The 27,294-nt window shown below is 63.1% G+C and overlaps 3 non-coding genes and 4 pseudogenes across 3 annotated transcripts; all 7 read left to right on the top strand.

The window, feature by feature from the left end:
- The first annotated feature begins 2,938 nt into the window (after positions 1 to 2,938).
- LOC142868738 (uncharacterized) lies at positions 2,939 to 3,057 on the top strand (annotated as a pseudogene).
- Positions 3,058 to 6,821: 3,764 nt separating this feature from the next.
- Positions 6,822 to 6,940, top strand: LOC142868740 (uncharacterized; annotated as a pseudogene).
- A 3,763-nt stretch (positions 6,941 to 10,703) lies between these two features.
- Positions 10,704 to 10,822, top strand: LOC142868741 (uncharacterized; annotated as a pseudogene).
- Positions 10,823 to 14,583: 3,761 nt separating this feature from the next.
- On the top strand, positions 14,584 to 14,702 carry LOC142868742 (uncharacterized; annotated as a pseudogene).
- Positions 14,703 to 18,488: 3,786 nt separating this feature from the next.
- Positions 18,489 to 18,607, top strand: LOC142868705 (5S ribosomal RNA). The gene has a single exon (XR_012917645.1). It is a non-coding gene; the product is annotated as a 5S ribosomal RNA (ribosomal RNA).
- A 3,782-nt stretch (positions 18,608 to 22,389) lies between these two features.
- On the top strand, positions 22,390 to 22,508 carry LOC142868708 (5S ribosomal RNA). Its single transcript, XR_012917648.1, has one exon. It is a non-coding gene; the product is annotated as a 5S ribosomal RNA (ribosomal RNA).
- A 3,774-nt stretch (positions 22,509 to 26,282) lies between these two features.
- Positions 26,283 to 26,401, top strand: LOC142868709 (5S ribosomal RNA). The gene has a single exon (XR_012917649.1). It is a non-coding gene; the product is annotated as a 5S ribosomal RNA (ribosomal RNA).
- The last annotated feature ends 893 nt before the right edge of the window (positions 26,402 to 27,294 follow it).

The following is a 27,294-nucleotide window of genomic DNA, read 5'->3' on the forward strand; positions in this document are numbered from 1 at the left end:
CCGCCTCGGCCTCCCAGAGAGCTAGGATTACAGGCGTGAGCCACCGCGCCCGGCCCCCCCTGTGTTCTTATTCATATACCTCTCATGTTGTTCCAGCGTATTGTGGGGGTACCAATGTTAAGGTCGGGTGCCTTGCCCTCTCCAAGCCTCCCTCCTCGGGTCAGAGCTTCAAGTGCGCCCATCCCCCAGTCGGTGCGCACCCACCCCATGCCTAATGGATGTGTATGCCCCTCCCCTCCCCCCACCCGCCCGACACCCACCCGATGAAGGTGACTCCTCTCTGTCCACTTAGGCGTCCATCCGTTCGTACCAATTTGCTGGTGAGCGCGCTCACCTGGTGCTCGTGTGTCCATTCTTGGGCTACCTGGCTTACTGGAACGGGTTCCAGCTCTGGCCAGGAGAACACGAGAGGCGCCCTCTCACCGCTGCTCCTCACAGCCGAATGGCACTCCGTGGTGTCCATGCGCCACATTTTATTGATGCACTCCTGGATGGATGGGCACTCGGGTCGCTTCCACGTCTTTGGGATTGTGAATTGTGCCCTAACTGTAACCCTAACCCTTACCCAGCCCGTCTCCTCTGCCCCTGCCTGACGCACTCCTCCCCGGCCAGGCCCGTCACTGTCCTGGGCCCCCGCCTGACCGGCTCCTCCCCGCCCGGCCGGTCACCGTCCTCTGCCCCTGCCTGACACGCTCCTTCCCGCCCGGCCTCTCACCGTCCTCGGCCCCTGCCTGACCGGCTCCTCCGTCGCCTGGGCCTTCCAAGGGCTTGGTGTGGATGCTGCTTCCAGGAAGCCCTCCAGAAACCCGGCAGCAGGGTGGCCGCAGCAGTCTCCAGCAGCCGTCCCTAAGTCGCGTGAGTGCGGGGGACGTGCCCCCGCTGTGCCGCGGGGGCCCAGCCTGGTGTCTTCCCTGAGGCCCTGCGGCTGCCGGCTGGGCTGCGGCTCCCCGCAAGGGGAGAGCCGCGGAGGTGGGGACCGCCTCCTGATGGGGACGTACACGCAGCTCTCCACGTCGGATTCCGGGGCTCTCTGTCCTGCCCGAAGGCCCAGCTGGCCTGCGGGTCCTTAGAGTGGCAAAAACCTCCGAAAACTGAGACTGAGGGTCCGGTGGGTGTCTGCACTTTTGTGCTGGGCACCCCAGGGAGGCCCGGGGGCTGGCTGGACAACGCGGTCTACTCGGCCGGGGGGGGGGGGGGGGTTGGAGGAGCAACTGATGCCCTTTGCACTTTGGGTAGCAAGAGTCTGAGGTGTCTCTGAGCCCTGTGCCCTGTGGGGGCGGGGAGGGGGGGAGGAGGAGGAGGAGGAGGAGGAGGTGGGAAGGGCCGGGGCCTGCAGTCCTGTTCCCGGGGTGGCACGGCAAGTGGCTTCTTCCACAGGCTGCTTGGCCTGGGCTCCCTGCACCTGGGCCTTTGGAGGACCGGCCCTGTGCTTGCCAACACTTCCTGCAGGGACCCAGAGCTGGGAGGTGGCATCTCTCAGCCCTGGGTCGGGCAGAGCCCCAGCGGGCCATGCCCACAACCTCTCTCAGCACCGGTCCCCCAGAAGGCTCCTTTGGGACCAGGATTCTCTTGCGGTGACTCTTTAAGGTCTGGCCCCTGGATGGAGGGGCACCAGGAGTAGAGGAGCAGGAAGGGGAAGGGGGTGGCCATGCGAGGGGACACTTTGAGGCCAAGTCCCAGCTTCAGCCTGATCCTCCTGGGAACCCCGCTCTGAGACAAGGAGCCGGGCTTCGCATTCCCACAGCAGCCAGTCGTGGGCTGAGGACACCTGGGGCGTTGGGAACTCCCTGGCTTCTCCTTGGTTTAACATCTAGAGCTGCTTGTGAATCGCGGCGCCACACACACCCGAGCGCAGGTGTCTTCCGCACAGACTGCGGGCCTCGCTCTTCTGAATGCCGCTAGCTCGCCACCCACCCACGGGTGAACCTGGTCAGGGTGCTTTCTCTCAGGGGCAGACTCTTTTCCGGGCGGGCTACCGGTGTCTCTGTTTGCTCGTTTCTTTCTTCCATTTCGGGAAAGTCTTCCTTGCTGGGTGTGGAAATCTCCTATGCCTTCCCTCGCCTATTCTGTCAGCTTTCAAATTCTCTTTCAGTTGCCACCCTCACAGATGGATTAGGAAACTCTTTCCGGTGCACTCATTAGTGAAATGACCTCCAGGAAGCTGGAATCCAATATCTAATGGCCGATTTTTAGCGAGTCCACACGCCAGGGTGGTCGGGGTCCAATGCAGCCCCGGCCAGGCCCAGGCCCCTTGGACTGGGCCACAGGAGGACACGGAGGAGGGTCCCGGCCCCCACGAAGCGGTGCCGGCAGTTCTCCACGGGCTTGGGCGTTTTCCAGAGGTAGGAGATGGAGGGGACTGATTTCTTCAGCGCCCCCCAAACCACGCCACCCCACCCCACCCCACCCATGGGACACATCCCCAGAGAGAGACGCCCCATACACTGGCTGTGCCCCAGCCCTGGCCCGGGGGAATAGGCGGCAGCCCACCCACAGGGCGAGGGAAGGGGGGCGCAGCTGAAAGGGGTTGTGGGGGAGGGCGGCCCCTGGCTGGGGTCAAAGGGCGAGCGTCCCGCGCGTGCGCAGTCAGCGGCAGCGACGCGCTGGGGGTGGGCAGCGGGTAGGTGAAGGAGGCCGGGCGAGGAGACGAGGGGGGCTGGGAGGGCTCCACCTTGGCGAGTCCAGCCGTGGAGGCGCATGTTGTGTGAGTGTGAGTGAGTGTGAGTGTGTGTGTGTGTGTATAGAGAGACAGCCCCCCCGCCCCGCCCCGCCCCGCCCCGCCCATCACCCCCGTCCCTGGGAGCCCGCGGGACCCGGCCGGCGAACTCAACCGGCCCGGCCCGGCCCGGCCCGGCGCGGGGCCTGGGGCGGGAGGCGGCGGCGGGGAAGCCCAGAGAGGCTCGGCTTCTCGAGCGGGGCAGGGGCGCCCTCTGCCGCCGTCTAGGGCCACACCACCCTGAACGCCCCCGATCTCGTCTGGTCTCGGAAGCTAAGCAGGGTCGGGCCTGGTTAGTACTTGGATGGGAGACCGCCTCGGAATACCGGGTGCCACAGGCTGCTGCTTTTTTTTTTTTTTTTTTTTTCTTGCCTCTTGTTCTGTCCCCTTTCTGGGAGCGCGGCGGCGGCCCGGGGTGGGGGTCACCCCCACCCTCAGCGCCCGCGCGGTGCCTGGCGCCCCAGCCCGCACCGTGGGGCCTCCTCTTGTCCCAAGCCGCGACACCGCCGCCACGCGGCAGCATGCGTGGCATCTGGACTGTCAGGTCTCAGACCAAAGGTCTGCTCTGTGGGAACCGACACGCTGGAGGAAACCTTGAGAGTCTGAGAGGGGAGGGAGTTCCAGAAGAAGGCCAGGATGTCATTTTGAGGGAGTATGTGACCAGAACTCGTCCCGTTGCTTTTGGGGTTCTATGGGCTACACGCAGGAATCTTTGGTGGTGGCACCTGATGTTGGGGGATCCGGAGTCACACCCAGACCTGCTCCACAGGCCTCCTTTTACTTTTCTCTTCGGATTCATTATTTTTAAAAAGTGTCTCTTACCTCTAGGATTGCATTTTCTTTTCTCTCTCTTTTCAAGCAGATGATGGGAGTACAAGTATTCAGGTGACATGTGTTGCCCGTGCCGCCCTCCCCCCTGTGTTCTTTTTTTTTTTTTTTTTGAGACAGAGTCTCGTTTTGCTGCCCAGGCTAGAGTGAGTGCCATGGCGTCAGCCTAGCTCACAGCAACCTCAATCTCCGGGCTCAAGCAATCCTGCTGCCTCAGCCTCCCGAGTAGTTGGGACTACAGGCATGCACCACCACGCCCGGCTGTGTTTTTCTATATATATTAGTTGGCCAATTAATTTCTTTCTATTTTTAGTAGAGACGGGGTCTCGCTCTTGCTCAGGCTGGTTTCGAACTCCTGACCTGGAGCAATCCGCCCGCCTCGGCCTCCCAGAGAGCTAGGATTACAGGCGTGAGCCACCGCGCCCGGCCCCCCCTGTGTTCTTATTCATATACCTCTCATGTTGTTCCAGCGTATTGTGGGGGTGCCAATGTTAAGGTCGGGTGCCTTGCCCTCTCCAAGCCTCCCCCCTCGGGTCAGAGCTTCAAGTGCGCCCATCCCCCAGTCGGTGCGCACCCACCCCATGCCTAATGGATGTGTATGCCCCTCCCCTCCCCCCACCCGCCCGACACCCACCCGATGAAGGTGACTCCTCTCTGTCCACTTAGGCGTCCATCCGTTCGTACCAATTTGCTGGTGAGCGCGCTCACCTGGTGCTCGTGTGTCCATTCTTGGGCTACCTGGCTTACTGGAACGGGTTCCAGCTCTGGCCAGGAGAACACGAGAGGCGCCCTCTCACCGCTGCTCCTCACAGCCGAATGGCACTCCGTGGTGTCCACGCGCCACATTTTATTGATGCACTCCTGGATGGATGGGCACTCGGGTCGCTTCCACGTCTTTGGGATTGTGAATTGTGCCCTAACTGTAACCCTAACCCTTACCCAGCCCGTCTCCTCTGCCCCTGCCTGACGCACTCCTCCCCGGCCAGGCCCGTCACTGTCCTGGGCCCCCGCCTGACCGGCTCCTCCCCGCCCGGCCGGTCACCGTCCTCTGCCCCTGCCTGACACGCTCCTTCCCGCCCGGCCTCTCACCGTCCTCGGCCCCTGCCTGACCGGCTCCTCCGTCGCCTGGGCCTTCCAAGGGCTTGGTGTGGATGCTGCTTCCAGGAAGCCCTCCAGAAACCCGGCAGCAGGGTGGCCGCAGCAGTCTCCAGCAGCCGTCCCTAAGTCGCGTGAGTGCGGGGGACGTGCCCCCGCTGTGCCGCGGGGGCCCAGCCTGGTGTCTTCCCTGAGGCCCTGCGGCTGCCGGCTGGGCTGCCGCTCCCCGCAAGGGGAGAGCCGCGGAGGTGGGGACCGCCTCCTGATGGGGACGTACACGCAGCTCTCCAGGTCGGATTCCGGGGCTCTCTGTCCTGCCCGAAGGCCCAGCTGGCCTGCGGGTCCTTAGAGTGGCAAAAACATCCGAAAACTGAGATTGAGGGTCCGGTGGGTGTCTGCACTTTTGTGCTGGGCACCCCAGGGAGGCCCGGGGGCTGGCTGGACAACGTGGTCTGCTGGGCGGGGGGGTTGGAGGAGCAACTGATGCCCTTTGCACTTTGGGTAGCAAGAGTCTGAGGTGTCTCTGAGCCCTGTGCCCTGTGGGGGCGGGGCGGGGGGAGGAGGAGGAGGAGGAGGAGGAGGAGGTGGGAAGGGCCGGGGCCTGCAGTCCTGTTCCCGGGGTGGCACGGCAAGTGGCTTCTTCCACAGGCTGCTTGGCCTGGGCTCCCTGCACCTGGGCCTTTGGAGGACCGGCCCTGTGCTTGCCAACACTTCCTGCAGGGACCCAGAGCTGGGAGGTGGCATCTCTCAGCCCTGGGTCGGGCAGAGCCCCAGCGGGCCATGCCCACAACCTCTCTCAGCACCGGTCCCCCAGAAGGCTCCTTTGGGACCAGGATTCTCTTGCGGTGACTCTTTAAGGTCTGGCCCCTGGATGGAGGGGCACCAGGAGTAGAGGAGCAGGAAGGGGAAGGGGGTGGCCATGCGAGGGGACACTTTGAGGCCAAGTCCCAGCTTCAGCCTGATCCTCCTGGGAACCCCGCTCTGAGACAAGGAGCCGGGCTTCGCATTCCCACAGCAGCCAGTCGTGGGCTGAGGACACCTGGGGCGTTGGGAACTCCCTGGCTTCTCCTTGGTTTAACGTCTAGAGCTGCTTGTGAATCGCGCCGCCACACACACACGAGCGCAGGTGTCTTCCGCACAGACTGCGGGCCTCGCTCTTCTGAATGCCGCTGGCTCGCCACCCACCCACGGGTGAACCTGGTCAGGGTGCTTTCTCTCAGGGGCAGACTCTTTTCCGGGCGGGCTACCGGTGTCTCTGTTTGCTCGTTTCTTTCTTCCGTTTCGGGAAAGTCTTCCTTGCTGGGTGTGGAAATCTCCTATGCCTTCCCTCGCCTATTCTGTCAGCTTTAAAATTCTTTTTCAGTTGCCACCCTCACAGATGGATTAGGAAACTCTTTCCGGTGCACTCATTAGTGAAATGACCTCCAGGAAGCTGGAATCCAATATCTAATGGCCGATTTTTAGCGAGTCCACACGCCAGGGTGGTCGGGGTCCAATGCAGCCCCGGCCAGGCCCAGGCCCCTTGGACTAGGACACGGAGGAGGGTCCCGGCCCCCACGAAGCGGTGCCGGCAGTTCTCCACGGGCTTGGGCGTTTTCCAGAGGTAGGAGATGGAGGGGACTGATTTCTTCAGCGCCCCCCAAACCACGCCACCCCACCCCACCCATGGGACACATCCCCAGAGAGAGACGCCCCATACACTGGCTGTGCCCCAGCCCTGGCCCGGGGGAATAGGCGGCAGCCCACCCACAGGGCGAGGGAAGGGGGGCGCAGCTCAAAGGGGTTGTGGGGGAGGGCGGCCCCTGGCTGGGGTCAAAGGGCGAGCGTCCCGCGCGTGCGCAGTCAGCGGCAGCGACGCGCTGGGGGTGGGCAGCGGGTAGGTGAAGGAGGCCGGGCGAGGAGACGAGGGGGGCTGGGAGGGCTCCACCTTGGCGAGTCCAGCCGTGGAGTCGCATCTTGTGTGAGTGAGTGTGAGTGTGTGTGTGTGTGTATAGAGAGACAGCCCCCCACCCCGCCCCGCCCCGCCCCGCCCATCACCCCCGTCCCTGGGAGCCCGCGGGACCCGGCCGGCGAACTCAACCGGCCCGGCTCGGCCCGGCGCGGGGCCTGGGGCGGGAGGCGGCGACGGGGAAGCCCAGAGAGGCTCGGCTTCTCGAGCGGGGCAGGGGCGCCCTCCGCCGCCGTCTAGGGCCACACCACCCTGAACGCCCCCGATCTCGTCTGGTCTCGGAAGCTAAGCAGGGTCGGGCCTGGTTAGTACTTGGATGGGAGACCGCCTCGGAATACCGGGTGCCACAGGCTGCTGCTTTTTTTTTTTTTTTTCTTGCCTCTGGTTCTGTCCCCTTTCTGGGAGCGCGGCGGCGGCCCGGGGTGGGGGTCACCCCCACCCTCAGCGCCCGCGCGGTGCCTGGCGCCCCAGCCCGCACCGTGGGGCCTCCTCTTGTCCCAAGCCGCGACACCGCCGCCACGCGGCAGCATGCGTGGCATCTGGACTGTCAGGTCTCAGACCAAAGGTCTGCTCTGTGGGAACCGACACGCTGGAGGAAACCTTGAGAGTCTGAGAGGGGAGGGAGTTCCAGAAGAAGGCCAGGATGTCATTTTGAGGGAGTATGTGATCAGAACTCGTCCCGTTGCTTTTGGGGTTCTATGGGCTACACGCAGGAATCTTTGGTGGTGGCACCTGATGTTGGGGGATCCGGAGTCACACCCAGACCTGCTCCACAGGCCTCCTTTTACTTTTCTCTTCGGATTCATTATTTTTAAAAAGTGTCTCTTACCTCTAGGATTGCATTTTCTTTTCTCTCTCTTTTCAAGCAGATGATGGGAGTACAAGTATTCAGGTGACATGTGTTGCCCGTGCCCCCCTCCCCCCTGTGTTCTTTTTTTTTTTTTTTTTTTGAGACAGAGTCTCGTTTTGCTGCCCAGGCTAGAGTGAGTGCCATGGCGTCAGCCTAGCTCACAGCAACCTCAATCTCCGGGCTCAAGCAATCCTGCTGCCTCAGCCTCCCGAGTAGTTGGGACTACAGGCATGCACCACCACGCCCGGCTGTGTTTTTCTATATATATTAGTTGGCCAATTAATTTCTTTCTATTTTTAGTAGAGACGGGGTCTCGCTCTTGCTCAGGCTGGTTTCGAACTCCTGACCTGGAGCAATCCGCCCGCCTCGGCCTCCCAGAGAGCTAGGATTACAGGCGTGAGCCACCGCGCCCGGCCCCCCCTGTGTTCTTATTCATATACCTCTCATGTTGTTCCAGCGTATTGTGGGGGTGCCAATGTTAAGGTCGGGTCCCTTGCCCTCTCCAAGCCTCCCCCCTCGGGTCAGAGCTTCAAGTGCGCCCATCCCCCAGTCGGTGCGCACCCACCCCATGCCTAATGGATGTGTATGCCCCTCCCCTCCCCCCACCCGCCCGACACCCACCCGATGAAGGTGACTCCTCTCTGTCCACTTAGGCGTCCATCCGTTCGTACCAATTTGCTGGTGAGCGCGCTCACCTGGTGCTCGTGTGTCCATTCTTGGGCTACCTGGCTTACTGGAACGGGTTCCAGCTCTGGCCAGGAGAACACGAGAGGCGCCCTCTCACCGCTGCTCCTCACAGCCGAATGGCACTCCGTGGTGTCCACGCGCCACATTTTATTGATGCACTCCTGGATGGATGGGCACTCGGGTCGCTTCCACGTCTTTGGGATTGTGAATTGTGCCCTAACTGTAACCCTAACCCTTACCCAGCCCGTCTCCTCTGCCCCTGCCTGACGCACTCCTCCCCGGCCAGGCCCGTCACTGTCCTGGGCCCCCGCCTGACCGGCTCCTCCCCGCCCGGCCGGTCACCGTCCTCTGCCCCTGCCTGACACGCTCCTTCCCGCCCGGCCTCTCACCGTCCTCGGCCCCTGCCTGACCGGCTCCTCCGTCGCCTGGGCCTTCCAAGGGCTTGGTGTGGATGCTGCTTCCAGGAAGCCCTCCAGAAACCCGGCAGCAGGGTGGCCGCAGCAGTCTCCAGCAGCCGTCCCTAAGTCGCGTGAGTGCGGGGGACGTGCCCCCGCTGTGCCGCGGGGGCCCAGCCTGGTGTCTTCCCTGAGGCCCTGCGGCTGCCGGCTGGGCTGCCGCTCCCCGCAAGGGGAGAGCCGCGGAGGTGGGGACCGCCTCCTGATGGGGACGTACACGCAGCTCTCCAGGTCGGATTCCGGGGCTCTCTGTCCTGCCCGAAGGCCCAGCTGGCCTGCGGGTCCTTAGAGTGGCAAAAACATCCGAAAACTGAGATTGAGGGTCCGGTGGGTGTCTGCACTTTTGTGCTGGGCACCCCAGGGAGGCCCGGGGGCTGGCTGGACAACGTGGTCTGCTGGGCGGGGGGGTTGGAGGAGCAACTGATGCCCTTTGCACTTTGGGTAGCAAGAGTCTGAGGTGTCTCTGAGCCCTGTGCCCTGTGGGGGGGGGGCCGGGGGGAAGGAGGAGGAGGAGGAGGAGGAGGAGGTGGGAAGGGCCGGGGCCTGCAGTCCTGTTCCCGGGGTGGCACGGCAAGTGGCTTCTTCCACAGGCTGCTTGGCCTGGGCTCCCTGCACCTGGGCCTTTGGAGGACCGGCCCTGTGCTTGCCAACACTTCCTGCAGGGACCCAGAGCTGGGAGGTGGCATCTCTCAGCCCTGGGTCGGGCAGAGCCCCAGCGGGCCATGCCCACAACCTCTCTCAGCACCGGTCCCCCAGAAGGCTCCTTTGGGACCAGGATTCTCTTGCGGTGACTCTTTAAGGTCTGGCCCCTGGATGGAGGGGCACCAGGAGTAGAGGAGCAGGAAGGGGAAGGGGGTGGCCGTGCGAGGGGACACTTTGAGGCCAAGGCCCAGCTTCAGCCTGATCCTCCTGGGAACCCCGCTCTGAGACAAGGAGCCGGGCTTCGCATTCCCACAGCAGCCAGTCGTGGGCTGAGGACACCTGGGGCGTTGGGAACTCCCTGGCTTCTCCTTGGTTTAACGTCTAGAGCTGCTTGTGAATCGCGCCGCCACACACACACGAGCGCAGGTGTCTTCCGCACAGACTGCGGGCCTCGCTCTTCTGAATGCCGCTAGCTCGCCACCCACCCACGGGTGAACCTGGTCAGGGTGCTTTCTCTCAGGGGCAGACTCTTTTCCGGGCGGGCTACCGGTGTCTCTGTTTGCTCGTTTCTTTCTTCCGTTTCGGGAAAGTCTCCCTTGCTGGGTGTGGAAATCTCCTATGCCTTCCCTCGCCTATTCTGTCAGCTTTAAAATTCTCTTTCAGTTGCCACCCTCACAGATGGATTAGGAAACTCTTTCCGGTGCACTCATTAGTGAAATGACCTCCAGGAAGCTGGAATCCAATATCTAATGGCCGATTTTTAGCGAGTCCACACGCCAGGGTGGTCGGGGTCCAATGCAGCCCCGGCCAGGCCCAGGCCCCTTGGACTAGGACACGGAGGAGGGTCCCGGCCCCCACGAAGCGGTGCCGGCAGTTCTCCACGGGCTTGGGCGTTTTCCAGAGGTAGGAGATGGAGGGGACTGATTTCTTCAGCGCCCCCCAAACCACGCCACCCCACCCCACCCATGGGACACATCCCCAGAGAGAGACGCCCCATACACTGGCTGTGCCCCAGCCCTGGCCCGGGGGAATAGGCGGCAGCCCACCCACAGGGCGAGGGAAGGGGGGCGCAGCTGAAAGGGGTTGTGGGGGAGGGCGGCCCCTGGCTGGGGTCAAAGGGCGAGCGTCCCGCGCGTGCGCAGTCAGCGGCAGCGACGCGCTGGGGGTGGGCAGCGGGTAGGTGAAGGAGGCCGGGCGAGGAGACGAGGGGGGCTGGGAGGGCTCCACCTTGGCGAGTCCAGCCGTGGAGTCGCATCTTGTGTGAGTGAGTGTGAGTGTGTGTGTGTGTGTATAGAGAGACAGCCCCCCACCCCGCCCCGCCCCGCCCCGCCCATCACCCCCGTCCCTGGGAGCCCGCGGGACCCGGCCGGCGAACTCAACCGGCCCGGCTCGGCCCGGCGCGGGGCCTGGGGCGGGAGGCGGCGACGGGGAAGCCCAGAGAGGCTCGGCTTCTCGAGCGGGGCAGGGGCGCCCTCCGCCGCCGTCTAGGGCCACACCACCCTGAACGCCCCCGATCTCGTCTGGTCTCGGAAGCTAAGCAGGGTCGGGCCTGGTTAGTACTTGGATGGGAGACCGCCTCGGAATACCGGGTGCCACAGGCTGCTGCTTTTTTTTTTTTTTTTCTTGCCTCTGGTTCTGTCCCCTTTCTGGGAGCGCGGCGGCGGCCCGGGGTGGGGGTCACCCCCACCCTCAGCGCCCGCGCGGTGCCTGGCGCCCCAGCCCGCACCGTGGGGCCTCCTCTTGTCCCAAGCCGCGACACCGCCGCCACGCGGCAGCATGCGTGGCATCTGGACTGTCAGGTCTCAGACCAAAGGTCTGCTCTGTGGGAACCGACACGCTGGAGGAAACCTTGAGAGTCTGAGAGGGGAGGGAGTTCCAGAAGAAGGCCAGGATGTCATTTTGAGGGAGTATGTGATCAGAACTCGTCCCGTTGCTTTTGGGGTTCTATGGGCTACACGCAGGAATCTTTGGTGGTGGCACCTGATGTTGGGGGATCCGGAGTCACACCCAGACCTGCTCCACAGGCCTCCTTTTACTTTTCTCTTCGGATTCATTATTTTTAAAAAGTGTCTCTTACCTCTAGGATTGCATTTTCTTTTCTCTCTCTTTTCAAGCAGATGATGGGAGTACAAGTATTCAGGTGACATGTGTTGCCCGTGCCCCCCTCCCCCCTGTGTTCTTTTTTTTTTTTTTTTTTTGAGACAGAGTCTCGTTTTGCTGCCCAGGCTAGAGTGAGTGCCATGGCGTCAGCCTAGCTCACAGCAACCTCAATCTCCGGGCTCAAGCAATCCTGCTGCCTCAGCCTCCCGAGTAGTTGGGACTACAGGCATGCACCACCACGCCCGGCTGTGTTTTTCTATATATATTAGTTGGCCAATTAATTTCTTTCTATTTTTAGTAGAGACGGGGTCTCGCTCTTGCTCAGGCTGGTTTCGAACTCCTGACCTGGAGCAATCCGCCCGCCTCGGCCTCCCAGAGAGCTAGGATTACAGGCGTGAGCCACCGCGCCCGGCCCCCCCTGTGTTCTTATTCATATACCTCTCATGTTGTTCCAGCGTATTGTGGGGGTGCCAATGTTAAGGTCGGGTGCCTTGCCCTCTCCAAGCCTCCCCCCTCGGGTCAGAGCTTCAAGTGCGCCCATCCCCCAGTCGGTGCGCACCCACCCCATGCCTAATGGATGTGTATGCCCCTCCCCTCCCCCCACCCGCCCGACACCCACCCGATGAAGGTGACTCCTCTCTGTCCACTTAGGCGTCCATCCGTTCGTACCAATTTGCTGGTGAGCGCGCTCACCTGGTGCTCGTGTGTCCATTCTTGGGCTACCTGGCTTACTGGAACGGGTTCCAGCTCTGGCCAGGAGAACACGAGAGGCGCCCTCTCACCGCTGCTCCTCACAGCCGAATGGCACTCCGTGGTGTCCACGCGCCACATTTTATTGATGCACTCCTGGATGGATGGGCACTCGGGTCGCTTCCACGTCTTTGGGATTGTGAATTGTGCCCTAACTGTAACCCTAACCCTTACCCAGCCCGTCTCCTCTGCCCCTGCCTGACGCACTCCTCCCCGGCCAGGCCCGTCACTGTCCTGGGCCCCCGCCTGACCGGCTCCTCCCCGCCCGGCCGGTCACCGTCCTCTGCCCCTGCCTGACACGCTCCTTCCCGCCCGGCCTCTCACCGTCCTCGGCCCCTGCCTGACCGGCTCCTCCGTCGCCTGGGCCTTCCAAGGGCTTGGTGTGGATGCTGCTTCCAGGAAGCCCTCCAGAAACCCGGCAGCAGGGTGGCCGCAGCAGTCTCCAGCAGCCGTCCCTAAGTCGCGTGAGTGCGGGGGACGTGCCCCCGCTGTGCCGCGGGGGCCCAGCCTGGTGTCTTCCCTGAGGCCCTGCGGCTGCCGGCTGGGCTGCCGCTCCCCGCAAGGGGAGAGCCGCGGAGGTGGGGACCGCCTCCTGATGGGGACGTACACGCAGCTCTCCAGGTCGGATTCCGGGGCTCTCTGTCCTGCCCGAAGGCCCAGCTGGCCTGCGGGTCCTTAGAGTGGCAAAAACATCCGAAAACTGAGATTGAGGGTCCGGTGGGTGTCTGCACTTTTGTGCTGGGCACCCCAGGGAGGCCCGGGGGCTGGCTGGACAACGTGGTCTGCTGGGCGGGGGGGTTGGAGGAGCAACTGATGCCCTTTGCACTTTGGGTAGCAAGAGTCTGAGGTGTCTCTGAGCCCTGTGCCCTGTGGGGGCGGGGCGGGGGGAGGAGGAGGAGGAGGAGGAGGAGGAGGTGGGAAGGGCCGGGGCCTGCAGTCCTGTTCCCGGGGTGGCACGGCAAGTGGCTTCTTCCACAGGCTGCTTGGCCTGGGCTCCCTGCACCTGGGCCTTTGGAGGACCGGCCCTGTGCTTGCCAACACTTCCTGCAGGGACCCAGAGCTGGGAGGTGGCATCTCTCAGCCCTGGGTCGGGCAGAGCCCCAGCGGGCCATGCCCACAACCTCTCTCAGCACCGGTCCCCCAGAAGGCTCCTTTGGGACCAGGATTCTCTTGCGGTGACTCTTTAAGGTCTGGCCCCTGGATGGAGGGGCACCAGGAGTAGAGGAGCAGGAAGGGGAAGGGGGTGGCCATGCGAGGGGACACTTTGAGGCCAAGTCCCAGCTTCAGCCTGATCCTCCTGGGAACCCCGCTCTGAGACAAGGAGCCGGGCTTCGCATTCCCACAGCAGCCAGTCGTGGGCTGAGGACACCTGGGGCGTTGGGAACTCCCTGGCTTCTCCTTGGTTTAACGTCTAGAGCTGCTTGTGAATCGCGCCGCCACACACACCCGAGCGCAGGTGTCTTCCGCACAGACTGCGGGCCTCGCTCTTCTGAATGCCGCTGGCTCGCCACCCACCCACGGGTGAACCTGGTCAGGGTGCTTTCTCTCAGGGGCAGACTCTTTTCCGGGCGGGCTACCGGTGTCTCTGTTTGCTCGTTTCTTTCTTCCGTTTCGGGAAAGTCTTCCTTGCTGGGTGTGGAAATCTCCTATGCCTTCCCTCGCCTATTCTGTCAGCTTTAAAATTCTTTTTCAGTTGCCACCCTCACAGATGGATTAGGAAACTCTTTCCGGTGCACTCATTAGTGAAATGACCTCCAGGAAGCTGGAATCCAATATCTAATGGCCGATTTTTAGCGAGTCCACACGCCAGGGTGGTCGGGGTCCAATGCAGCCCCGGCCAGGCCCAGGCCCCTTGGACTAGGACACGGAGGAGGGTCCCGGCCCCCACGAAGCGGTGCCGGCAGTTCTCCACGGGCTTGGGCGTTTTCCAGAGGTAGGAGATGGAGGGGACTGATTTCTTCAGCGCCCCCCAAACCACGCCACCCCACCCCACCCATGGGACACATCCCCAGAGAGAGACGCCCCATACACTGGCTGTGCCCCAGCCCTGGCCCGGGGGAATAGGCGGCAGCCCACCCACAGGGCGAGGGAAGGGGGGCGCAGCTCAAAGGGGTTGTGGGGGAGGGCGGCCCCTGGCTGGGGTCAAAGGGCGAGCGTCCCGCGCGTGCACAGTCAGCGGCAGCGACGCGCTGGGGGTGGGCAGCGGGTAGGTGAAGGAGGCCGGGCGAGGAGACGAGGGGGGCTGGGAGGGCTCCACCTTGGCGAGTCCAGCCGTGGAGTCGCATCTTGTGTGAGTGAGTGTGAGTGTGTGTGTGTGTGTATAGAGAGACAGCCCCCCACCCCGCCCCGCCCCGCCCCGCCCATCACCCCCGTCCCTGGGAGCCCGCGGGACCCGGCCGGCGAACTCAACCGGCCCGGCTCGGCCCGGCGCGGGGCCTGGGGCGGGAGGCGGCGACGGGGAAGCCCAGAGAGGCTCGGCTTCTCGAGCGGGGCAGGGGCGCCCTCCGCCGCCGTCTAGGGCCACACCACCCTGAACGCCCCCGATCTCGTCTGGTCTCGGAAGCTAAGCAGGGTCGGGCCTGGTTAGTACTTGGATGGGAGACCGCCTCGGAATACCGGGTGCCACAGGCTGCTGCTTTTTTTTTTTTTTTTCTTGCCTCTGGTTCTGTCCCCTTTCTGGGAGCGCGGCGGCGGCCCGGGGTGGGGGTCACCCCCACCCTCAGCGCCCGCGCGGTGCCTGGCGCCCCAGCCCGCACCGTGGGGCCTCCTCTTGTCCCAAGCCGCGACACCGCCGCCACGCGGCAGCATGCGTGGCATCTGGACTGTCAGGTCTCAGACCAAAGGTCTGCTCTGTGGGAACCGACACGCTGGAGGAAACCTTGAGAGTCTGAGAGGGGAGGGAGTTCCAGAAGAAGGCCAGGATGTCATTTTGAGGGAGTATGTGATCAGAACTCGTCCCGTTGCTTTTGGGGTTCTATGGGCTACACGCAGGAATCTTTGGTGGTGGCACCTGATGTTGGGGGATCCGGAGTCACACCCAGACCTGCTCCACAGGCCTCCTTTTACTTTTCTCTTCGGATTCATTATTTTTAAAAAGTGTCTCTTACCTCTAGGATTGCATTTTCTTTTCTCTCTCTTTTCAAGCAGATGATGGGAGTACAAGTATTCAGGTGACATGTGTTGCCCGTGCCCCCCTCCCCCCTGTGTTCTTTTTTTTTTTTTTTTTTTGAGACAGAGTCTCGTTTTGCTGCCCAGGCTAGAGTGAGTGCCATGGCGTCAGCCTAGCTCACAGCAACCTCAATCTCCGGGCTCAAGCAATCCTGCTGCCTCAGCCTCCCGAGTAGTTGGGACTACAGGCATGCACCACCACGCCCGGCTGTGTTTTTCTATATATATTAGTTGGCCAATTAATTTCTTTCTATTTTTAGTAGAGACGGGGTCTCGCTCTTGCTCAGGCTGGTTTCGAACTCCTGACCTGGAGCAATCCGCCCGCCTCGGCCTCCCAGAGAGCTAGGATTACAGGCGTGAGCCACCGCGCCCGGCCCCCCCTGTGTTCTTATTCATATACCTCTCATGTTGTTCCAGCGTATTGTGGGGGTGCCAATGTTAAGGTCGGGTGCCTTGCCCTCTCCAAGCCTCCCCCCTCGGGTCAGAGCTTCAAGTGCGCCCATCCCCCAGTCGGTGCGCACCCACCCCATGCCTAATGGATGTGTATGCCCCTCCCCTCCCCCCACCCGCCCGACACCCACCCGATGAAGGTGACTCCTCTCTGTCCACTTAGGCGTCCATCCGTTCGTACCAATTTGCTGGTGAGCGCGCTCACCTGGTGCTCGTGTGTCCATTCTTGGGCTACCTGGCTTACTGGAACGGGTTCCAGCTCTGGCCAGGAGAACACGAGAGGCGCCCTCTCACCGCTGCTCCTCACAGCCGAATGGCACTCCGTGGTGTCCACGCGCCACATTTTATTGATGCACTCCTGGATGGATGGGCACTCGGGTCGCTTCCACGTCTTTGGGATTGTGAATTGTGCCCTAACTGTAACCCTAACCCTTACCCAGCCCGTCTCCTCTGCCCCTGCCTGACGCACTCCTCCCCGGCCAGGCCCGTCACTGTCCTGGGCCCCCGCCTGACCGGCTCCTCCCCGCCCGGCCGGTCACCGTCCTCTGCCCCTGCCTGACACGCTCCTTCCCGCCCGGCCTCTCACCATCCTCGGCCCCTGCCTGACCGGCTCCTCCGTCGCCTGGGCCTTCCAAGGGCTTGGTGTGGATGCTGCTTCCAGGAAGCCCTCCAGAAACCCGGCAGCAGGGTGGCCGCAGCAGTCTCCAGCAGCCGTCCCTAAGTCGCGTGAGTGCGGGGGACGTGCCCCCGCTGTGCCGCGGGGGCCCAGCCTGGTGTCTTCCCTGAGGCCCTGCGGCTGCCGGCTGGGCTGCGGCTCCCCGCAAGGGGAGAGCCGCGGAGGTGGGGACCGCCTCCTGATGGGGACGTACACGCAGCTCTCCAGGTCGGATTCCGGGGCTCTCTGTCCTGCCCGAAGGCCCAGCTGGCCTGCGGGTCCTTAGAGTGGCAAAAACATCCGAAAACTGAGATTGAGGGTCCGGTGGGTGTCTGCACTTTTGTGCTGGGCACCCCAGGGAGGCCCGGGGGCTGGCTGGACAACGTGGTCTGCTGGGCGGGGGGGTTGGAGGAGCAACTGATGCCCTTTGCACTTTGGGTAGCAAGAGTCTGAGGTGTCTCTGAGCCCTGTGCCCTGTGGGGGGGGGGCCGGGGGGAAGGAGGAGGAGGAGGAGGAGGAGGAGGTGGGAAGGGCCGGGGCCTGCAGTCCTGTTCCCGGGGTGGCACGGCAAGTGGCTTCTTCCACAGGCTGCTTGGCCTGGGCTCCCTGCACCTGGCCCTTTGGAGGACCGGCCCTGTGCTTGCCAACACTTCCTGCAGGGACCCAGAGCTGGGAGGTGGCATCTCTCAGCCCTGGGTCGGGCAGAGCCCCAGCGGGCCATGCCCACAACCTCTCTCAGCACCGGTCCCCCAGAAGGCTCCTTTGGGACTAGGATTCTCTTGCGGTGACTCTTTAAGGTCTGGCCCCTGGATGGAGGGGCACCAGGAGTAGAGGAGCAGGAAGGGGAAGGGGGTGGCCGTGCGAGGGGACACTTTGAGGCCAAGGCCCAGCTTCAGCCTGATCCTCCTGGGAACCCCGCTCTGAGACAAGGAGCCGGGCTTCGCATTCCCACAGCAGCCAGTCGTGGGCTGAGGACACCTGGGGCGTTGGGAACTCCCTGGCTTCTCCTTGGTTTAACGTCTAGAGCTGCTTGTGAATCGCGCCGCCACACACACCCGAGCGCAGGTGTCTTCCGCACAGACTGCGGGCCTCGCTCTTCTGAATGCCGCTAGCTCGCCACCCACCCACGGGTGAACCTGGTCAGGGTGCTTTCTCTCAGGGGCAGACTCTTTTCCGGGCGGGCTACCGGTGTCTCTGTTTGCTCGTTTCTTTCTTCCATTTCGGGAAAGTCTTCCTTGCTGGGTGTGGAAATCTCCTATGCCTTCCCTCGCCTATTCTGTCAGCTTTAAAATTCTCTTTCAGTTGCCACCCTCACAGATGGATTAGGAAACTCTTTCCCGTGCACTCATTAGTGAAATGACCTCCAGGAAGCTGGAATCCAATATCTAATGGCCGATTTTTAGCGAGTCCACACGCCAGGGTGGTCGGGGTCCAATGCAGCCCCGGCCAGGCCCAGGCCCCTTGGACTGGGCCACAGGAGGACACGGAGGAGGGTCCCGGCCCCCACGAAGCGGTGCCGGCAGTTCTCCACGGGCTTGGGCGTTTTCCAGAGGTAGGAGATGGAGGGGACTGATTTCTTCAGCGCCCCCCAAACCACGCCACCCCACCCCACCCATGGGACACATCCCCAGAGAGAGACGCCCCATACACTGGCTGTGCCCCAGCCCTGGCCCGGGGGAATAGGCGGCAGCCCACCCACAGGGCGAGGGAAGGGGGGCGCAGCTGAAAGGGGTTGTGGGGGAGGGCGGCCCCTGGCTGGGGTCAAAGGGCGAGCGTCCCGCGCGTGCGCAGTCAGCGGCAGCGACGCGCTGGGGGTGGGCAGCGGGTAGGTGAAGGAGGCCGGGCGAGGAGACGAGGGGGGCTGGGAGGGCTCCACCTTGGCGAGTCCAGCCGTGGAGGCGCATCTTGTGTGAGTGTGAGTGAGTGTGAGTGTGTGTGTGTGTGTATAGAGAGACAGCCCCCCACCCCGCCCCGCCCCGCCCCGCCCCGCCCATCACCCCCGTCCCTGGGAGCCCGCGGGACCCGGCCGGCGAACTCAACCGGCCCGGCCCGGCCCGGCCCGGCGCGGGGCCTGGGGCGGGAGGCGGCGGCGGGGAAGCCCAGAGAGGCTCGGCTTCTCGAGCGGGGCAGGGGCGCCCTCCGCCGTCTAGGGCCACACCACCCTGAACGCGCCCGATCTCGTCTGGTCTCGGAAGCTAAGCAGGGTCGGGCCTGGTTAGTACTTGGATGGGAGACCGCCTGGGAATACCGGGTGCCACAGGCTGCTGCTTTTTTTTTTTTTTTCTTGCCTCTTGTTCTGTCCCCTTTCTGGGAGCGAGGCGGCGGCCCGGGGTGGGGGTCACCCCCACCCTCAGCGCCCGCGCGGTGCCTGGCGCCCCAGCCCGCACCGGGGGGCCTCCTCTTGTCCCAAGCCGCGACACCGCGGCCACGCGGCAGCATGCGTGGCATCTGGACTGTCAGGTCTCAGACCAAAGGTCTGCTCTGTGGGAACCGACACGCTGGAGGAAACCTTGAGAGTCTGAGAGGGGAGGGAGTTCCAGAAGAAGGCCAGGATGTCATTTTGAGGGAGTATGTGACCAGAACTCGTCCCGTTGCTTTTGGGGTTCTATGGGCTACACGCAGGAATCTTTGGTGGTGGCACCTGATGTTGGGGGATCCGGAGTCACACCCAGACCTGCTCCACAGGCCTCCTTTTACTTTTCTCTTCGGATTCATTATTTTTAAAAAGTGTCTCTTACCTCTAGGATTGCATTTTCTTTTCTCTCTCTTTTCAAGCAGATGATGGGAGTCCAAGTATTCAGGTGACATGTGTTGCCCGTGCCGCCCTCCCCCCTGTGTTCTTTTTTTTTTTTTTTTGAGACAGAGTCTCGTTTTGCTGCCCAGGCTAGAGTGAGTGCCATGGCGTCAGCCTAGCTCACAGCAACCTCAATCTCCGGGCTCAAGCAATCCTGCTGCCTCAGCCTCCCGAGTAGTTGGGACTACAGGCATGCACCACCACGCCCGGCTGTGTTTTTCTATATATATTAATTGGCCAATTAATTTCTTTCTATTTTTAGTAGAGACGGGGTCTCGCTCTTGCTCAGGCTGGTTTCGAACTCCTGACCTGGAGCAATCTGCCCGCCTCGGCCTCCCAGAGAGCTAGGATTACAGGCGTGAGCCACCGCGCCCGGCCCCCCCTGTGTTCTTATTCATATACCTCTCATGTTGTTCCAGCGTATTGTGGGGGTACCAATGTTAAGGTCGGGTGCCTTGCCCTCTCCAAGCCTCCCCCCTCGGGTCAGAGCTTCAAGTGCGCCCATCCCCCAGTCGGTGCGCACCCACCCCATGCCTAATGGATGTGTATGCCCCTCCCCTCCCCCCACCCGCCCGCCCGACACCCACCCGATGAAGGTGATTCCTCTCTGTCCACTTAGGCGTCCATCCGTTCGTACCAATTTGCCGGTGAGCGCGCTCACGTGGTGCTCGTGTGTCCATTCTTGGGATACCTGGCTTACTGGAACGGGTTCCAGCTCTGGCCAGGAGAACACGAGAGGCGCCCTCTCACCGCTGCTCCTCACAGCCGAATGGCACTCCGTGGTGTCCACGCGCCACATTTTATTGATGCACTCCTGGATGGATGGGCACTCGGGTCGCTTCCACGTCTTTGGGATTGTGAATTGTGCCCTAACTGTAACCCTAACCCTTACCCAGCCCGTCTCCTCTGCCCCTGCCTGACGCACTCCTCCCCGGCCAGGCCCGTCACTGTCCTGGGCCCCCGCCTGACCGGCTCCTCCCCGCCCGGCCGGTCACCGTCCTCTGCCCCTGCCTGACACGCTCCTTCCCGCCCGGCCTCTCACCGTCCTCGGCCCCTGCCTGACCGGCTCCTCCGTCGCCTGGGCCTTCCAAGGGCTTGGTGTGGATGCTGCTTCCAGGAAGCCCTCCAGAAACCCGGCAGCAGGGTGGCCGCAGCAGTCTCCAGCAGCCGTCCCTAAGTCGCGTGAGTGCGGGGGACGTGCCCCCGCTGTGCCGCGGGGGCCCAGCCTGGTGTCTTCCCTGAGGCCCTGCGGCTGCCGGCTGGGCTGCCGCTCCCCGCAAGGGGAGAGCCGCGGAGGTGGGGACCGCCTCCTGATGGGGACGTACACGCAGCTCTCCACGTCGGATTCCGGGGCTCTCTGTCCTGCCCGAAGGCCCAGCTGGCCTGCGGGTCCTTAGAGTGGCAAAAACCTCCGAAAACTGAGACTGAGGGTCCGGTGGGTGTCTGCACTTTTGTGCTGGGCACCCCAGGGAGGCCCGGGGGCTGGCTGGACAACGCGGTCTGCTGGGCGGGGGGGGGGGGGGTTGGAGGAGCAACTGATGCCCTTTGCACTTTGGGTAGCAAGAGTCTGAGGTGTCTCTGAGCCCTGTGCCCTGTGGGGGCGGGGCGGGGGAGAGGAGGAGGAGGAGGAGGAGGAGGAGGTGGGAAGGGCCGGGGCCTGCAGTCCTGTTCCCGGGGTGGCACGGCAAGTGGCTTCTTCCACAGGCTGCTTGGCCTGGGCTCCCTGCACCTGGGCCTTTGGAGGACCGGCCCTGTGCTTGCCAACACTTCCTGCAGGGACCCAGAGCTGGGAGGTGGCATCTCTCAGCCCTGGGTCGGGCAGAGCCCCAGCGGGCCATGCCCACAACCTCTCTCAGCACCGGTCCCCCAGAAGGCTCCTTTGGGACCAGGATTCTCTTGCGGTGACTCTTTAAGGTCTGGCCCCTGGATGGAGGGGCACCAGGAGTAGAGGAGCAGGAAGGGGAAGGGGGTGGCCATGCGAGGGGACACTTTGAGGCCAAGTCCCAGCTTCAGCCTGATCCTCCTGGGAACCCCGCTCTGAGACAAGGAGCCGGGCTTCGCATTCCCACAGCAGCCAGTCGTGGGCTGAGGACACCTGGGGCGTTGGGAACTCCCTGGCTTCTCCTTGGTTTAACGTCTAGAGCTGCTTGTGAATCGCGCCGCCACACACACCCGAGCGCAGGTGTCTTCCGCACAGACTGCGGGCCTCGCTCTTCTGAATGCCGCTGGCTCGCCACCCACCCACGGGTGAACCTGGTCAGGGTGCTTTCTCTCAGGGGCAGACTCTTTTCCGGGCGGGCTACCGGTGTCTCTGTTTGCTCGTTTCTTTCTTCCATTTCGGGAAAGTCTTCCTTGCTGGGTGTGGAAATCTCCTATGCCTTCCCTCGCCTATTCTGTCAGCTTTCAAATTCTCTTTCAGTTGCCACCCTCACAGATGGATTAGGAAACTCTTTCCGGTGCACTCATTAGTGAAATGACCTCAAGGAAGCTGGAATCCAATATCTAATGGCCGATTTTTAGCGAGTCCACACGCCAGGGTGGTCGGGGTCCAATGCAGCCCCGGCCAGGCCCAGGCCCCTTGGACTGGGCCACAGGAGGACACGGAGGAGGGTCCCGGCCCCCACGAAGCGGTGCCGGCAGTTCTCCACGGGCTTGGGCGTTTTCCAGAGGTAGGAGATGGAGGGGACTGATTTCTTCAGCGCCCCCCAAACCACGCCACCCCACCCCACCCATGGGACACATCCCCAGAGAGAGACGCCCCATACACTGGCTGTGCCCCAGCCCTGGCCCGGGGGAATAGGCGGCAGCCCACCCACAGGGCGAGGGGGGGGCGCAGCTGAAAGGGGTTGTGGGGGAGGGCGGCCCCTGGCTGGGGTCAAAGGGCGAGCGTCCCGCGCGTGCGCAGTCAGCGGCAGCGACGCGCCGGGGGTGGGCAGCGGGTAGGTGAAGGAGGCCGGGCGAGGAGACGAGGGGGGCTGGGAGGGCTCCACCTTGGCGAGTCCAGCCGTGGAGGCGCATCTTGTGTGAGTGTGAGTGAGTGTGAGTGTGTGTGTGTGTGTATAGAGAGACAGCCCCCCGCCCCGCCCCGCCCCGCCCCGCCCCGCCCATCACCCCCGTCCCTGGGAGCCCGCGGGACCCGGCCGGCGAACTCAACCGGCCCGGCCCGGCGCGGGGCCTGGGGCGGGAGGCGGCGGCTGGGAAGCCCAGAGAGGCTCGGCTTCTCGAGCGGGGCAGGGGCGCCCTCCGCCGCCGTCTAGGGCCACACCACCCTGAACGCCCCCGATCTCGTCTGGTCTCGGAAGCTAAGCAGGGTCGGGCCTGGTTAGTACTTGGATGGGAGACCGCCTGGGAATACCGGGTGCCACAGGCTGCTGCTTTTTTTTTTTTTTGCCTCTTGTTCTGTCCCCTTTCTGGGAGCGCGGCGGCGGCCCGGGGTGGGGGTCACCCCCACCCTTAGCGCCCGCGCGGTGCCTGGCGCCCCAGCCCGCACCGTGGGGCCTCCTCTTGTCCCAAGCCGCGACACCGCCGCCACGCGGCAGCATGCGTGGCATCTGGACTGTCAGGTCTCAGACCAAAGGTCTGCTCTGTGGGAACCGACACGCTGGAGGAAACCTTGAGAGTCTGAGAGGGGAGGGAGTTCCAGAAGAAGGCCAGGATGTCATTTTGAGGGAGTATGTGACCAGAACTCGTCCCGTTGCTTTTGGGGTTCTATGGGCTACACGCAGGAATCTTTGGTGGTGGCACCTGATGTTGGGGGATCCGGAGTCACACCCAGACCTGCTCCACAGGCCTCCTTTTACTTTTCTCTTCGGATTCATTATTTTTAAAAAGTGTCTCTTACCTCTAGGATTGCATTTTCTTTTCTCTCTCTTTTCAAGCAGATGATGGGAGTCCAAGTATTCAGGTGACATGTGTTGCCCGTGCCGCCCTCCCCCCTGTGTTCTTTTTTTTTTTTTTTTGAGACAGAGTCTCGTTTTGCTGCCCAGGCTAGAGTGAGTGCCATGGCGTCAGCCTAGCTCACAGCAACCTCAATCTCCGGGCTCAAGCAATCCTGCTGCCTCAGCCTCCCGAGTAGTTGGGACTACAGGCATGCACCACCACGCCCGGCTGTGTTTTTCTATATATATTAATTGGCCAATTAATTTCTTTCTATTTTTAGTAGAGACGGGGTCTCGCTCTTGCTCAGGCTGGTTTCGAACTCCTGACCTGGAGCAATCCGCCCGCCTCGGCCTCCCAGAGAGCTAGGATTACAGGCGTGAGCCACCGCGCCCGGCCCCCCCTGTGTTCTTATTCATATACCTCTCATGTTGTTCCAGCGTATTGTGGGGGTACCAATGTTAAGGTCGGGTGCCTTGCCCTCTCCAAGCCTCCCCCCTCGGGTCAGAGCTTCAAGTGCGCCCATCCCCCAGTCGGTGCGCACCCACCCCATGCCTAATGGATGTGTATGCCCCTCCCCTCCCCCCACCCGCCCGCCCGACACCCACCCGATGAAGGTGATTCCTCTCTGTCCACTTAGGCGTCCATCCGTTCGTACCAATTTGCCGGTGAGCGCGCTCACGTGGTGCTCGTGTGTCCATTCTTGGGATACCTGGCTTACTGGAACGGGTTCCAGCTCTGGCCAGGAGAACACGAGAGGCGCCCTCTCACCGCTGCTCCTCACAGCCGAATGGCACTCCGTGGTGTCCACGCGCCACATTTTATTGATGCACTCCTGGATGGATGGGCACTCGGGTCACTTCCACGTCTTTGGGATTGTGAATTGTGCCCTAACTGTAACCCTAACCCTTACCCAGCCCGTCTCCTCTGCCCCTGCCTGACGCACTCCTCCCCGGCCAGGCCCGTCACTGTCCTGGGCCCCCGCCTGACCGGCTCCTCCCCGCCCGGCCGGTCACCGTCCTCTGCCCCTGCCTGACACGCTCCTTCCCGCCCGGCCTCTCACCGTCCTCGGCCCCTGCCTGACCGGCTCCTCCGTCGCCTGGGCCTTCCAAGGGCTTGGTGTGGATGCTGCTTCCAGGAAGCCCTCCAGAAACCCGGCAGCAGGGTGGCCGCAGCAGTCTCCAGCAGCCGTCCCTAAGTCGCGTGAGTGCGGGGGACGTGCCCCCGCTGTGCCGCGGGGGCCCAGCCTGGTGTCTTCCCTGAGGCCCTGCGGCTGCCGGCTGGGCTGCCGCTCCCCGCAAGGGGAGAGCCGCGGAGGTGGGGACCGCCTCCTGATGGGGACGTACACGCAGCTCTCCACGTCGGATTCCGGGGCTCTCTGTCCTGCCCGAAGGCCCAGCTGGCCTGCGGGTCCTTAGAGTGGCAAAAACCTCCGAAAACTGAGACTGAGGGTCCGGTGGGTGTCTGCACTTTTGTGCTGGGCACCCCAGGGAGGCCCGGGGGCTGGCTGGACAACGCGGTCTGCTGGGCGGGGGGGGGGGGGGGGGTTGGAGGAGCAACTGATGCCCTTTGCACTTTGGGTAGCAAGAGTCTGAGGTGTCTCTGAGCCCTGTGCCCTGTGGGGGCGGGGCGGGGGAGAGGAGGAGGAGGAGGAGGAGGAGGAGGTGGGAAGGGCCGGGGCCTGCAGTCCTGTTCCCGGGGTGGCACGGCAAGTGGCTTCTTCCACAGGCTGCTTGGCCTGGGCTCCCTGCACCTGGGCCTTTGGAGGACCGGCCCTGTGCTTGCCAACACTTCCTGCAGGGACCCAGAGCTGGGAGGTGGCATCTCTCAGCCCTGGGTCGGGCAGAGCCCCAGCGGGCCATGCCCACAACCTCTCTCAGCACCGGTCCCCCAGAAGGCTCCTTTGGGACCAGGATTCTCTTGCGGTGACTCTTTAAGGTCTGGCCCCTGGATGGAGGGGCACCAGGAGTAGAGGAGCAGGAAGGGGAAGGGGGTGGCCATGCGAGGGGACACTTTGAGGCCAAGTCCCAGCTTCAGCCTGATCCTCCTGGGAACCCCGCTCTGAGACAAGGAGCCGGGCTTCGCATTCCCACAGCAGCCAGTCGTGGGCTGAGGACACCTGGGGCGTTGGGAACTCCCTGGCTTCTCCTTGGTTTAACGTCTAGAGCTGCTTGTGAATCGCGCCGCCACACACACCCGAGCGCAGGTGTCTTCCGCACAGACTGCGGGCCTCGCTCTTCTGAATGCCGCTAGCTCGCCACCCACCCACGGGTGAACCTGGTCAGGGTGCTTTCTCTCAGGGGCAGACTCTTTTCCGGGCGGGCTACCGGTGTCTCTGTTTGCTCGTTTCTTTCTTCCATTTCGGGAAAGTCTTCCTTGCTGGGTGTGGAAATCTCCTATGCCTTCCCTCGCCTATTCTGTCAGCTTTCAAATTCTCTTTCAGTTGCCACCCTCACAGATGGATTAGGAAACTCTTTCCGGTGCACTCATTAGTGAAATGACCTCCAGGAAGCTGGAATCCAATATCTAATGGCCGATTTTTAGCGAGTCCACACGCCAGGGTGGTCGGGGTCCAATGCAGCCCCGGCCAGGCCCAGGCCCCTTGGACTGGGCCACAGGAGGACACGGAGGAGGGTCCCGGCCCCCACGAAGCGGTGCCGGCAGTTCTCCACGGGCTTGGGCGTTTTCCAGAGGTAGGAGATGGAGGGGACTGATTTCTTCAGCGCCCCCCAAACCACGCCACCCCACCCCACCCATGGGACACATCCCCAGAGAGAGACGCCCCATACACTGGCTGTGCCCCAGCCCTGGCCCGGGGAATAGGCGGCAGCCCACCCACAGGGCGAGGGGGGGGCGCAGCTGAAAGGGGTTGTGGGGGAGGGCGGCCCCTGGCTGGGGTCAAAGGGCGAGCGTCCCGCGCGTGCGCAGTCAGCGGCAGGCAGCGACGCCCTGGGGGTGGGCAGCGGGTAGGTGAAGGAGGCCGGGCGAGGAGACGAGGGGGGCTGGGAGGGCTCCACCTTGGCGAGTCCAGCCGTGGAGGCGCATCTTGTGTGAGTGTGAGTGAGTGTGAGTGTGTGTGTGTGTGTAGAGAGAGACAGCCCCCCGCCCCGCCCCGCCCCGCCCATCAGCCCCGTCCCTGGGAGCCCGCGGGACCCGGCCGGCGAACTCAACCGGCCCGGCCCGGCGCGGGGCCTGGGGCGGGAGGCGGCGGCGGGGAAGCCCAGAGAGGCTCGGCTTCTTGAGCGGGGCAGGGGCGCCCTCCGCCGCCGTCTAGGGCCACACCACCCTGAACGCCCCCGATCTCGTCTGGTCTCGGAAGCTAAGCAGGGTCGGGCCTGGTTAGTACTTGGATGGGAGACCGCCTGGGAATACCGGGTGCCACAGGCTGCTGCTTTTTTTTTTTTTTTTTTTTTTTTTTTTTTTGCCTCTTGTTCTGTCCCCTTTCTGGGAGCGCGGCGGCGGCCCGGGGTGGGGGTCACCCCCACCCTCAGCGCCCGCCCGCGGTGCCTGGCGCCCCAGCCCGCACCGTGGGGCCTCCTCTTGTCCCAAGCCGCGACACCGCCGCCACGCGGCAGCATGCGTGGCATCTGGACTGTCAGGTCTCAGACCAAAGGTCTGCTCTGTGGGAACCGACACGCTGGAGGAAACCTTGAGAGTCTGAGAGGGGAGGGAGTTCCAGAAGAAGGCCAGGATGTCATTTTGAGGGAGTATGTGACCAGAACTCGTCCCGTTGCTTTTGGGGTTCTATGGGCTACACGCAGGAATCTTTGGTGGTGGCACCTGATGTTGGGGGATCCGGAGTCACACCCAGACCTGCTCCACAGGCCTCCTTTTACTTTTCTCTTCGGATTCATTATTTTTAAAAAGTGTCTCTTACCTCTATGATTGCATTTTCTTTTCTCTCTCTCTTCAAGCAGATGATGGGAGTACAAGTATTCAGGTGACATGTGTTGCCCGTGCCCCCCTCCCCCCAGTGTTCTTTTTTTTTTTTTTTTTTTTGAGACAGAGTCTCGTTTTGCTGCCCAGGCTAGAGTGAGTGCCATGGCGTCAGCCTAGCTCACAGCAACCTCAATCTCCGGGCTCAAGCAATCCTGCTGCCTCAGCCTCCCGAGTAGTTGGGACTACAGGCATGCACCACCACGCCCGGCTGTGTTTTTCTATATATATTAGTTGGCCAATTAATTTCTTTCTATTTTTAGTAGAGACGGGGTCTCGCTCTTGCTCAGGCTGGTTTCGAACTCCTGACCTGGAGCAATCCGCCCGCCTCGGCCTCCCAGAGA

This window comes from Microcebus murinus, unplaced genomic scaffold (genome assembly GCF_040939455.1).
Source record: "Microcebus murinus isolate Inina unplaced genomic scaffold, M.murinus_Inina_mat1.0 scaf038_hap2_Mmur4.0, whole genome shotgun sequence".
Taxonomy (NCBI): domain Eukaryota; kingdom Metazoa; phylum Chordata; class Mammalia; order Primates; family Cheirogaleidae; genus Microcebus; species Microcebus murinus.